Source organism: Passer montanus, unplaced genomic scaffold (assembly GCF_014805655.1).
Source record: "Passer montanus isolate IOZ18808 unplaced genomic scaffold, ASM1480565v1 scaffold80, whole genome shotgun sequence".
Classification (NCBI taxonomy): Eukaryota; Metazoa; Chordata; class Aves; order Passeriformes; family Passeridae; genus Passer; species Passer montanus.
Window position 1 is genome coordinate 1,032,959 of NW_024373257.1, and position 13,326 is coordinate 1,046,284.

The following is a 13,326-nucleotide window of genomic DNA, read 5'->3' on the forward strand; positions in this document are numbered from 1 at the left end:
CTTGAAGGGGTATGTGTAACTTGTGTTTGAATAAACATGCTCATTTAGTTCTGGTGGTTACTGTGTGTGATACAAATAATGACGCAGTCAAGCTTGAGGTAAAACTGATTCAGCATGTTAATAGTGTGAGGCTGAAAAGCCATTTGCTAAGATGAAACGAATTCTTACCATCATGCTGGTTATTCTTTCTCTTGTTTGATGCTGGTGTTCTGCATCATGCACTGTGCACTTGTGTTGCCTGTGAACGTAGTAGGTGTGCCCCAAATCAAATTAACAGTCACTAGGTTGGAACCTGAACACTTGTCCTTGCATACTGGAAAGAATGATAGCAGTTCTGACCATGTTATGTTCCCTCCAGGGCTTCCCTGCCGTGGTCCTCACTTCTATCAGCTCAGGCACAAGTGTCACTCTAGCACAGGTGACAGTCTTTGTTAGGAAATTGGGCCGTACACATGGGGGTGGGCTGTCAGCCTCACAGGTGGTGATGAGATGGTTCTGAGCTGGCAGTGACCCTTCAGGGGGAAGAGCTGTCATCACAGCCTGTCCCAGCTGAGGATGGAGCTGGAGGGATGGCAACAGCTGAGATAAAAGTGGATGCAGCATTGGGATCTGTAGGAAAGGAAGAAAACCGAGAGGGCTTCTATGTAACTGTATGAACCTGCTGTCCAGCCTGCTGCTTGTGGTGAGAGTGAAAGTGTGGGAATTGGAAGAGGCCCAGAGGTGTGGAGGAGCCTCCTTGTAAGGAGCAGCAGAGTGGTTGAGGACAGTCCTGCAGAGCCAAGACATGCCAAAGAACCTGAGTGGGGATGAACTCCCTTCCATCATGAGAGCTGGAAGTTATTGATGAAGGTACCACACACACAGCAGGCAGCAGGAAACAGAATTGAATTTCTTATTAGGATATGCAAAGATGAAATGGCCTCTCTTTATGTGAATAGCTAATTTTGTCTAGATTGTGTTGACAATGCTGTCATCTGCACCTCTCACTGCAAGTGACCCTGCCTTGGGTATAACATTTTTTATTTATGCATGGAACCTGATAGTACTGTTTCCAGTTAATTTTCATTTTCTTTATAAGAGATGATTACACAAGAGAAAGAGTTGCTGATGAGATATTCTGGCCCTTCAGATCAGGCTGATCTGGCTGCCTGGCACTCCTTTCTGGGTGGCATTGACTGAGTCATCTCACATGGGGGTTAAATATTCTGGGCTTGTAAGGTTGGCACGTGTTCAGCCAGTGCTTGAGCATGAAGGAGGTGAGAGCATTTAGCAAGCAGTGTGGTGCTTTCTGTGGCACTTGTGCCCTTCTGGAAGGGGTACTCCTAGCACTCCAAGTTAGAAGATTCCTAGGGGGAGGCTCTAGTGTTTGAAACTTCATCTGCCCGGAGCATGATTTCATTGTCTGGAGAGTTCAGTAGGTAATTTCACAAGAAAGCATCCCTGCTCTAACTGCCTCATTTTTCTCTCCTATGATCTTGGGAAGGTCTGGCATATCTGACCCAGTTTAACTGGCTAATCGAAGCAATTCCTTTTTACTGAAGGCCAAGTGACACTAAATATTTAGCACACTAATAGTGTTTCCCTGATAACTTATGATTCTTGCAGCTGTTGAATAGCTTTTATTGATGTGGATGTAGGCTCACCATTTATTTCACTGGTTGCAGTAGAGACAAGAGACTGGCTTGGTTCCGAGTAGGAATATTAAGACAGATGGTGCTTTGTTCCCAGGATGTTTCTGATTTGTTTGTCTAAGTAAGCCAAACCTCAGTAAAGGGCTGGTTTTTGATTTTTGTGGGCTACTCATCCGGCTGGAGTTGTGGAAGGTGGCAATCCATGATTTGCGAATATGTTCCCCTTCTGGAGATGGAAAATGTACATTTCCCACATTTATTGCTCGTTTTATATTTTTATCAGAAAAAAACACACCCAGGAAATACGTTCGTAGAGAGGTTGGGTGTGGAAGAACTGACTGTGAGGATATGACATGAACTGCTTGTTCTTCTTACCTGACAATTTGCTTGTCTGGTGGCCTGTCTTTTAAAAATATTAATGCTCTCCTGTGTAAGGAAAGAACTGAGGCTGGTTAAAGTGCAGTGAACATATAAAGAACAGGCTCCTGCAATTAAGTATCTGCCAAAAATTGACCTGGTATTTCAACACATTCAAATCTTTCTATTGTTATCTATTTGGTGATATTCTTGGCCTGAGATATTGATGGCTTGGGAGGAAATGCTCATCTTACACAGACCCTATATGGTCAGCTCTTTTCCTGGCAAAATTTCCTCACTATTCTTGGCAGTATTTCTTTAGATCTGCTTCCTGATAGCAAAAAATCTCAAGGCAGCACTAATGAAATTGGGATCCACATTAGTGCCGAAGTCCTACACCTGAGGTTGTCTCTCTTATAATAGTGGAATTTAGACACTGGTTTCTTCTCCAGGTACCTATCTCAGTCTTGCTGGAGAAGAGTGAAATATCTTGGGCAGTGTTTTCCTAGTGTCTGTTTTCAGCTTTTGTTGTTGAGGCTGTCCCAATAAATAAATCTTTCTTTGACCTAATAAGCTTTACCTCTTTATCTCTTGGCTCTGAAAATGTGATCTAGACTGTTTTGAGAAAGTGATTGCTGTATTAACCAGCCTATACTTCACACGTGTTAGTTTCTGGTGAAATTTTTCCCTTTCCCTTTGCTAGTCAGAAGGCCTGATGGGAAGATGACTAAGGTGGTGCTTTAGATTTAGAATTGGGAGCAGACAATTGAAAGAAGTTACCTATACTTCACACGTGTTTTTCCCATTAGTTTCTGGTGAAATTTTTCCCTTTCCCTTTGCTAGTCAGAAGGCCTGATGGGAAGATGACTAAGGTGGTGCTTTAGATTTAGAATTGGGAGCAGACAATTGAAAGAAGTTGCACATTGGTTCTCTAGATGTGTCTGGGCTGCAAGGCAGACTGAAGAGTGAGTGACCTGTCTGGTGGATGCAGTGCAGAGATGCTTTTGCATCTTTTGCATGTGCTTAATGAAAGCTTGTAGTTCTGTTCAGATGACCTGGGCCACACAGATGACCTGTTGGTACCACAGTGGGTACCATCTTTTTCTAAGCTAGGTCATGGTATCAAATGCTGTGTGTTGGCCCCAAATAACAGATTTCTTCAGCAATGCTGAGTATTTTCCATTGACTCAGCCTGGGAGAGGGATAGAAATTGGGTCATTTCAGTCCATGGCTTCTTAGGACAGCCTTCAATCTATCTTGAGGCTTTTGTGGGAAGGCCCAGAGCTGCCCCATCATCTTCAGAGCCAGGCTTGCCATACAAAAGGACAGGGACTCCATAAACACTGCTATTCATGGCTAGCCAATCAACCCTGAAGAGCTGAGCGTGTACATCTTGTTGTTTATCCACAGGCAGAACACTTGGGTCATTTCAGTCCATGGCTCCTTAGGACAACCTTCAATCTTATCTTGAGGCTTTTGTGGGAAGGTCCGGAGCTGCCCCGTAATCTTCAGAGCCAGGCTTGCCATACAAAAGGACAGGGACTCCATAAACACTGCTATTCATGGCTAGCCAATCAACCCTGAAGAGCTGAGCGTGTACATCTTGTTGTTTATCCACAGGCAGAACACAGGTCCTTACCCAAGGACTTTGACTCCACTAAAAACATCCCAGTAAGTGATGCCAACAAATTTGGCATTTCTATAGGAAGAATTGGAAGTTTGAGGTCACAGTGATGAAAGATCCTGAGAGGTGCTTACAGTGTCCTTTGCACTGTGCTGCAGTTGGATGTACAGTGTAGGAGTAAGAACTGGGTCACCAGTGACAGCCCATGTTCATTTTGAGGGGAAGTGTTTTAGGAGCAGTTTGAGTAAAACCATCAAGATAGTTGTGTGCCATTATCATTATTCATCAGTAGATTTCCAGGTGGCTTCAAAAGCCAGTAGTAATCACCAGTCCCATCGGCTAGATAAGAAACCTGATGCAGGGAGAAGGAAAGAAGCTCATCTGAAGAGACTTGAACCACAGGAGTTCCATCCAAAGGCTGTGCAAGCTTGCAATTATCCTTCTAGATACCTGCTTTTTCTAAATTTGCCAAATAACACAATGAGTAATGACTGATCTATTGGTTATTCATGATCCTTCTGTAGGTCATTCATGTTCAGGTCATGTGTTTTATGTGCTCACTTTGGAGACCCTGCCTGTGATACTGCTTTTGCTTACTGCTAGGATTACCAGGCTGTTTGGAGCAGCCATTGGACAATGCCTCAAAAATGAGCTTTTTCACCTGAAAAATTTAACATTTCTAAGCCCTGATAGCTGGAACAGGAAGAGAAAAAGTAGACCCAGATTAGGAAAAAAATGCACCAGAGCAAACTGAGTATGCTGCAATGGCAGGGAACTCTGTGTTAGACCCATGACTCTAGAATCGCTGCTTTTTGTGAACACTTGAGGTGAAACTAGGGAAACCTTTTATAAGTGAGACAAAATCATGTAAAGACATTTTGAAAAGCTAGTCATGAAACTTCGTTGGTTGGTCATTAATGGATTTCTTAAAAAATAAAAGGGGAAATGAGTCAAACTGAGGAATAAGCGTCTGTCTTAGTGGTTTGAGGTTTTAATGGCACTTAAGACATCGCCATGAATGCTCTGACAGAGCTATATGAAACAAGTCTTCCTACTGGGATAGAGGTGAGGAGATTGAGCTCAGGACATGGATGACTCATCAGGAAATAACTATGCCACTGGGATAGATGGATCTCTCTTAACAAAAATAAACATGGGAGGGAAAAAGAAAGTATTTAAAAATTAGCAGATAGGACAGGATGCTTTACTGCTTTTATTTTTTTTTAATTTTTATTTTTACACAGCTTTTATCCACTTCTGTTCTAGCCTGTGGCTCTAGTCTCAGGCTGGTATGATTATTCATTTTCTCAAACTTTCTCACACATGTCTGTGAATAAAATACATGCATATGTAGAGTAAGTTTATAATATAGATCTATTTATTTTTGTATTCTGTAGGAGAATTGTATGTATATATATGCATGCAAAATGTAAGTATGTAAAATGTATTGTGTGGGAGTATATAAGGCAGCAAAACTCTTTCAAGAAGATGAATCTTTTTATCCAGGAGTAATTCATTACTTTAGAAGTTTTTACCTTCTTTTGTTAAAAATAGAAACTTTTCCCATGCTATCCTCTTAAATTTGCAAATTGAATGCAGTAGTGAAAACCAAAGCACTATGAAGAATAAAAGTTGGGTTTCTAATGGTTTTCTGTCCTGAGAATGATTGCCAACGTAGAGTCTCCCATGCCTAATGAGGATGAAGCACATTCCTTGGCGCTCAGTGAGGACCCCAATGTTCTCCCTCATTTTTGATAAATCCATAAATCTTGACATTTGTGTGAAATAGTAAGTCTTGCCATCTCTGATCTCTTTTACCATAAGGAGAAGGACCCCAGGAAAGGCACGTACCTTGTGTCATGGAGTGTTAACACTGAAAAGGGTGGATCTGCCCCCTGGAAACCAGCATACAATGCACCAGCAAGTTCTAGTCCTCTCCCAGGGCTGAAACCTGTCTGTGCAACCAGTAGTGCAAAGGCAGGTACCTTTGTACTTTATTACAGACACAGTCAACAAAGAATTTTTGTTTCTTCTTCCTTAGCTGTCATAATGAAATTTTATTATTGCCGTGGTTTTATCTGCCTCCTGACGAACGTGAATGTCGTTAGCCTCTTTCCCACGCTCTCTGCATCCATGTCTCAAGGCGCGTCTCTTGATTCCAGGGCAGCCCTTCCTTTCCATGCCCCGCGTCCCCAGCTGGCAGAGCAGGCTGGGCTGTGGTGGCTGCGGCTGAGCCCGGGGACAGCCGACGGGAGGGAGCGCTGGAGCAAACCTGGCCGCCGGCTCACGGTCACTGGCCACTCGCTCCCCGTGGAGCAGTCACGCGGTCACTGGCCACTCGCTCCCCGTGGAGCAGTCTGGGCTCAGGACTAGGATTTTCTTGATGTGGAGAGCAGTGGGGTGGGTGTGCACTTCTGTCTGTCTGGCTTTGGGCACTGGGCATGAGTGAGAGGTATCCTTGATGTGGAGAGCAGTGGGATGGGTGTGCACTCCTGTCTGGCTGGCTTTGGGCACTGGGCATGAGTGAGAGGTATCCTTGCTGCAGGGACAGTAGCAGTCACCTGTTTGTGTGAGCGGGACAGAGCAGGAGCACCAGGAACGTGGCTAAATAAGCTTCATGTGCTTTCTAGGAAGGTGGTGTAAAGATGCAGCAACAGCTGTGGGGAAGGTAGCCTGCTCCTTCTGCCTTCCTGCTCCCAGGTTGATGCCTGGACTCCTGTTTCCCTGCTCCCATGGGAGGATGGTCCTTTGCTCTCCAGGCAAGAGCTCGGTTGTCACTCCATAGCTGGGGCTGCAGCTATGAAGATCCCTTGACCCTCCCTCTGCAAGCCCAACAATGGATCCCTTTCCTTCAGGGATCTACTGGCGGCTGCCGCCCTCCTCCAACCTCGTGTCTGTTCCCACCCTGTCCACCCCATATGTGGTGTGGATCTTGTGACAACCTCTGCCCCAAGAGCTCTTGTTTGAGATGCTGGGTGCAGGCACAAGTGCAACAGGGGCCCAACTTCAAAAAGATGCGTCTTCCCTGATCACTGGCTTGATATCTTCCCAAAGTCCTCCTGGAGCAGATGGGTGTTCAGGGAAGATTTGAATAAGGAGAGGGAGGAGGCCTGACTCCATCTGGGACTCCATCAGCAGCTCACCATTTGTGTACAGACTTTATGCTCTGCTGTGGCATTGTCCTTGTTATCAAGCTGGTGGCTCTGGTTCTTGCTCTGCCTGTTTATTTTTACTCCATTGTTTTACTCCATTTACTGCTCCTGAACTCTTTATTCTTGTTGGCTCCTGATAAATTACTGTCTCTTATTAGCCTTAAATTACTTCCTCTTAACAACCTTTAATTATTTGCTGCCATCATATCTTAGTGCTACATCCTCTTAATTAGGGTTGCCATACTAGTAGAGACTCTTCTGTGCCTTTGTTAAATCCATTAGCTTTGCTTCTGGCTTGTCTTGGTCATTCTCTCATCTTTTCCTACTCCTGCTTCCCCATCCACTCGTATCTTCCATTGATACTATAGACCATCCTTCCTGTCCTTTCCTGTTAGCCTTTATGGTCCTACTGCAACCCTCTGGTCGCCAGGTCCTTCTTGCCTTATTCTTTCACAACCTACATTCTACCTGCCTTTTTTGGGCACTGGAGAGTGTTAATCAATTTATTTTATTGCTTTTCTTTCTCTTCTCTGTTTGCTTTTATGCATTCTTTGATCTCTGGCCAGCTTTCCCCATCCCTCTTGTTTCTTGCTTTGAGAGGGATTTTGGTTTCTTTTCTCTGCTTGTGTCCCTATTCCGTTGGTGGGATGCATTTTGCAAATTTCTCCTCCCCTTTGCTGACAAACTTCATTTTGAGAACAATTATTATCTCAAGAATAGTTCTAATGACTCTTTGGGGACCCTTTTCTTTAGCAGCTCCCAGAAGCCTCCATCTTACTGTATTCAGTCCACCAAATCTATCTCTGGTACTTGCTTACCACAGAATTATGGGATGCTTTGAGTTGGAAGGGACTTTAAAGATTATCTGGTTCCAGCCCCTGTGCCATAGGCAAGAACAACTTCCACTAGAGCAAGTTGCTCAAAGCCCCATCCAACCTGGCCTTTTCACATTTTGTGCTCAGGCTCCTGCTTGGAGCACTGTTTCTGTGCTTGGGCAGTCAGATCCTGCCTCTCCTGGTTCCTTTGAGTGTTCCACCTCTATGGAGCTTAGGCTTACTGATTTGCTACAGCATTCAGTGTCCATCACCACTCTGCATTGTGCTCTGTGTGGTTGTTCCCAGAACTGAATCCATTTCCAGCATCACTGCTGTGTCCATCTTCTCTCCTGACGTTTGCTAACTTCCCAAAATCCTACCAGCTTTCCTTTGTAGCACCACCAGCGCATTTCCTCTTGTGCTGGCTGCTACTAAAGTGTTGGCTGTGGAAAAAGAACTGAAACTTAGGAGACTAGAAGAGGAATGAAAAGTGATCAAACCTAGAAACAGATAAACCTTGTTCATGAGCCTAGAATTAATCTATTGACCCATCTTAGTCTCTTTTTCAAATTCCTGTGGTCATAACCCATTGCTGAAATGTCAAGTGCCTGCTTCTGTCCCTCATGTGCTGGTGCCAGAAGTCCTGCAGCCTCTGTGCCTCTCTGTTCACCTGTGCTGAAAACTGGCACAGCTTGCAGCTCACCCTCCTGCCCACGCTGCACATGGGGCTTTGTCTAGAACAGGGGCCAGCAATTTCCACAGTGCTGCCCTTTCTTTCCCAAAACTGGAGCACGAAGATTTCCGGCTGCTGTCTGTGTTTGCCCAGAAGTGTTTTCTTTGCTGTGCCACGTTTCATGGCCTAGGCCATGTGCCTCATGGATGCAGTTGACAGAGGCTGGTGAGGCCAGGGTGTTTTGCTGGTTCTGGGGAGCCATCTGCAAAGCAACCTTTGTTCAAGAGTCTCATTTCTTCCAGCCAGTGCTGTCAGTTCTCAGGACCTGTCTGCTTGCTCCAAGCATTCGGCAAGATTACGGGAGTGATTCTCTCTGTGTAAGTCATTAGTTTAACTAATATTGTATCTCTTTATTGTAAAAATGTTCTTTGAGGTTAATTAATGAGGAGTGGGAGGAGATAAAATGAACTCTGGTTTTGCAGGTGAAACACCATTCCTTTAAAACAAAATTCTTGTAATGTTAAAAAAAAAATAAACCCACTTAAAAGAAACCTCTACTTCTTCCTGTGGGGAGACTGTTTCCCACAGAAAGTTGTACCCCCCCACCTTCCTTTTTTTTTTAAAGCAAGATATTCCCTGCATGTCCATATCTGCCTATCTTCAGTCTTTCTCTTAACAAAGTGATAACATCTTGGATCACCAGGATGTATGCCAGTGGCTTGTCCCTTCAAAACACATCAGGTGCATAACATAAGGTATGGAAATTTGGTGATATCTCAGATGGGGGACACAGCTTTCTGACTTCCCTTCCACAGTGCCGTGGCAGCTGCCAGCTTCTGCCACATCTCACAGGGACTCTTGCACAATGTGTTGTGCCTCAACAATAAATCTCGGCAGACTCTCAAGATGTCCATGTGAAAATTACTCTGTCTGTGAAGAAACGTGCCTGAGAGTGCGAGTGGTGCCCAGCTCTTCCTGTGGTACCCCAGCTGTACCCCAGGAGATGGGAGGTTACTGTTGCCAGGGTCATCCCAGGAGGGGATGGCTCAGTCCCTCTCTGCCCAAAACCATCGTCTTCTGCCAAGGCTGTCAGAGACCTTGCAGACTGCAACAAGCCCGGGAAGAGCTTCCTTAGGTGTGGCTCCTGACTGTCATGTCATTATCAGAAAGCAGTGGGGAAGTTTGTGTTAGGCCTATTCTCTTGCTAAACATAAGTTCAGCTTCCAAGTCGGTCAGCCCAGCTGGAAACTTCATTCCAAGTGAGGGTGCCTTAGGGAAAAAGCAATGTACAGAGACCCTGCAGCCCTTGTAGCTTTCCTTGTGTCCCGTTTCTAATACCACCAGCCTCTTTTTGTGATTAGCTCAATAGCACCTTGGCAGTACCTGTGGTGGTGGGAGAGGAGTTCCTGCTTGGAACAGGTCACAGCTGCAGCACTCTCACAATGCATTCCGTGTTCTCCAGCTGTGTTAAAGACAGCTTTTTGCTTTTTCTCCACAAGACACATGCTGGAGGAGTTCCTGCTTGGCTCTTACAGAGGTCACAACTGCAGCACTCTCACAATGCATTCTGTGTTCTCCAGCTGTGTTAAAGACAGCTTTTTGCTTTTTCTCCACAAGACACATGCTAACCAGAAAATAAGGCCCTACTAAACAGATTTGGAACTGCCTGGCCATTTTGATTGTATGATACACAACGTCCTTGAAAGGAGCCCTGGAGCATCAGTGTAGGGTGTCCTTTTCCTCAAGTGCCTTGTGCTGGCTGGGGTGAGGCTGGGCTGTGAGACTGATCATTTAACTGCAGAAGTGGAGACCGGGCTGCTGAGCAGAAGATGGATGAATTTGCTCCAAAAAATGTGTGTTTGGCTGCAGCCCAGTGCCTGTGTGCCTTGGCACGCTGTGGGCTGGGATGGGTGAGGAGCAGGAGGGGCAGGCGTGGGGGGATAGGCCTTGGCACCGCGGTGGAGCGAGCGGCACGCCTGCTCTGAAGGAAGCGGGTGGGAGGTGATGGGAACCTGGGAGCTCTTGGTGGCATGGCTCAGCTTGCTCTCTTCTGCTCTGCCAGGCCAGGGCCCTGGCACTCCCTGCTGCTATGCTCCCGTTCCACATTTTCTTTGTTGGTTTTCTTTCCTTTCTGGTGAGCCAAAGCATGTTTTGGAGGGGGAGAGAGAGTAGTGCAAGTGAAAGAGATCTTCACTGGTGGGGAAAGCAGAGACTCATTCTTAAAATCTCTTGTCTTCACCTTTCCGACTCTCAGAGGAACAGCAAAACACTTCCTGTGTCCATGCAGGAGCTTGCCTGGGATGCTGGCTCCAGGAGGATGCTCTCAGACCCCAAGGTGCTCTCTTGCAAAGCTGTCCATGGAAATGTGTGTTTGAGTGCACAGGAAGGGCCAAAACGCAAAAACATCCTGTTAGTTCTGCAAGGGAAAGTTCATCATCACACACAGCTCAGCCTGGAGCTGTGTGCAAATTCCTGAGGCAGGCACAGGGATAGAGGTCTGCATGATGGGAATTGAGTTTGGTGTTAATCATCACAGTAGACTCCCAGTGTCTCTAGCACAGGGATTTTGGAAGAGTGACTCTCTGGGTGCTATCAGAAGGCATGTAAATGCATGTAGAGCCAGCTCATGCACCCAGCAGGGAACAAGCCCTCCCTTCAGGAGGGAGTGGGTGGGCCTGCTTGTTGCCTGGGCCTGAGAGGTAGGAAACACCCCAAAGTCAGTCCTGGCTCCAGAAGTAGGCAACAAAACTGTGTGGGTAATTGCAAGCCATGCGGGGATTTTTGATGGCGCTACCCCACACTGGTTCATTCCTGTCTGGAAGGAAAGAGATGTTTTTTTGCAGTGGGCAAAGGGGAGCTGTGATTTCTCCATTTCGGTCACATCCATTTTACAGCATTAGGAGTGGTCCTGGCATGGCCATCCTAGGGGGATGAGAGGCCTTAAATGCTTTCTTGACATTTCTTTAGACATCAGTTGTCACCTTTGTGGCATGGAGGTAGTAAGGGAGTCCTCTCCCAGGAGAAGTCCCAGGCAGCAGGGGTAGCTCAGTATTGGGCAGAGTGGGGGATGCAGAGGCTCTGCCATGTCTCCTCTCTCTCTCTGGGAAAGGCTGCTGAGGTGCTGGGTGCCAGCAGCACCCTCTCTCTTGGCTGCTGGATGCTTGGGCTTGTCTGCTTCCTTTGGCAGCAGTCCAGGTGACTGCTCCAGTGCTGTCCCCGTGTCGGTCATACATAGCTTCCTGTGGGCGCTGGTTGGGGTGGTTCAATGATATGTTGTTTTGGGGAGGGACGTGGTGGCAAGGTGCCTGCACATGGTTGGGAGAAAAAATCTTGTTGTCCTGAAGACTGTTTCTCTGAGCAGAGTGCCCAGCCCCTAGTGAACGACCTGTCTCCAGCAAGGAAGGCTTGGCCCTGATCCATCCAAGGTTTCCAAGCGCTGGTGCCAGCTTTTGCAGGACAGAGGACATCAGAAAGTGGTGGGAATGGACCCCAGCTCTGACTCCTGCAGGGATAAAGGTTGAGACACGAGGTCTGCCCCATCCTTCTTCATGCCCACTCCCACTGAATGCCACCTCCCTGGCTTTGCCAGGTGTTGAATGGCTCTTCCCCTGCACTTTCTTTTTGAGGGGCTATTTTTAACATGGATTCCTTCAGTGTCTGCTCACAGGTTTGATCCCGTGGACAACTTTGGGGTCCCATTAAGAGACACAAGCCCTGTATCTTGGGGATGGAAGAGCAGCAGCATAGGGAGGAAGGTGATGGGTAGAAGAAGCTGGCTGCTGTGCTGCAGTCACCTTCTCCCAAACTGCATGGTGAGGGGCTTGTGCTGGAGATTGTTTGGCCTATCAAGGCAAAGTGATGCTGGCTCAAGGAGCACTGAAGCCTGCTGGATCTGGGTGGTGGTTTGAGATCCGATATGGTGAAATCCTGAGAGCCTCGTGGGGATGTGAAGGGAGGTGAGGTTTTTTGACTGTCTGTAGAAGGGTGTGGAGGGCCTTCCTTGTGTTTCTGAGAGGTTATAGCAAGTGCAGAGGGTGAACAAAACTAGTCAGTTGGTAAGACAAGGCTATAATTAGAGCTTTTCAACCTCCTTGCCTGACCTAATTTTTCTTAAATCGAATCTTACCTACTTTTAAACTTTGCCTTACCCAAGGATAAATGCAAAGTAATGCAATTATGTTCAATGAAAAAACAAATGGTAGAAAACTGATCAGTGATAAAAATCTGATTTTAGCTCCTGTAAAGTGGTGGTCTTCCTGCAGCTTCCTTGCCCTAGCAAAACCTAAGTTGCCAAGGGGACCTTTGCTCATCTATCACTGAAAAATATAATTTCCCTTTACTTTTAACACCCAAAATCTCCAGCCAAGCAAATAATTAGTGTGCATAAAGCTTGCATCAAACAAACCAGGACAATTTCCACACCATTGCAATTAACTTCCAACACTGTTCCTCACTCTCAAAGAGCTGGGCTATACTTGCAAGGTGACTGTGGCTCACCACAGCCTTGAGGCCTCATACAGGGCTGCTCTGGCCACTTTTCCTACAGCAAATCTGGTTTTTTTTCTTCCCCGGGAAAGGATTCCATTTTAGGTGTGAGTACATCTCCCTGAGTAGCAAGGGTGTACATCTGCCTGTGAGAGAGGAGGTGTAACTGGCTCTCCTTGGTGCCCATGTGTTGGAAGCACAGCAGCATAAGGTGTGGGATATCCCTTGGGTGAGTTGGAGTCGGATGTCCTGGCTCTGTCCCCTCCCAGCTGCTGATACACCCCTGGCTCACTCACGGGCAGGGCAGGCTGAGGAGCAGAAAAGTCCCTGATGCTGTACAAACACTGCTCAGCTGTAACTGAAACATTAGTGTGCTCTCAACACTGTTTTGGTCACATATCTGAAACATAGCCCTGTATGAGCTGCTATGAAGCAAATATCCCAGTCAAAACCTGTACACCTCTTATTTCCAGTGAGGAGGCTAAGTCAGAGCTTTTATCCTGGTATTTTGTCACAAAAGGACAAAAGATGGATAAGATTTGTAGATAAAAACATAATATTTCATTAAACAAGCTGTTACAAATGCAAA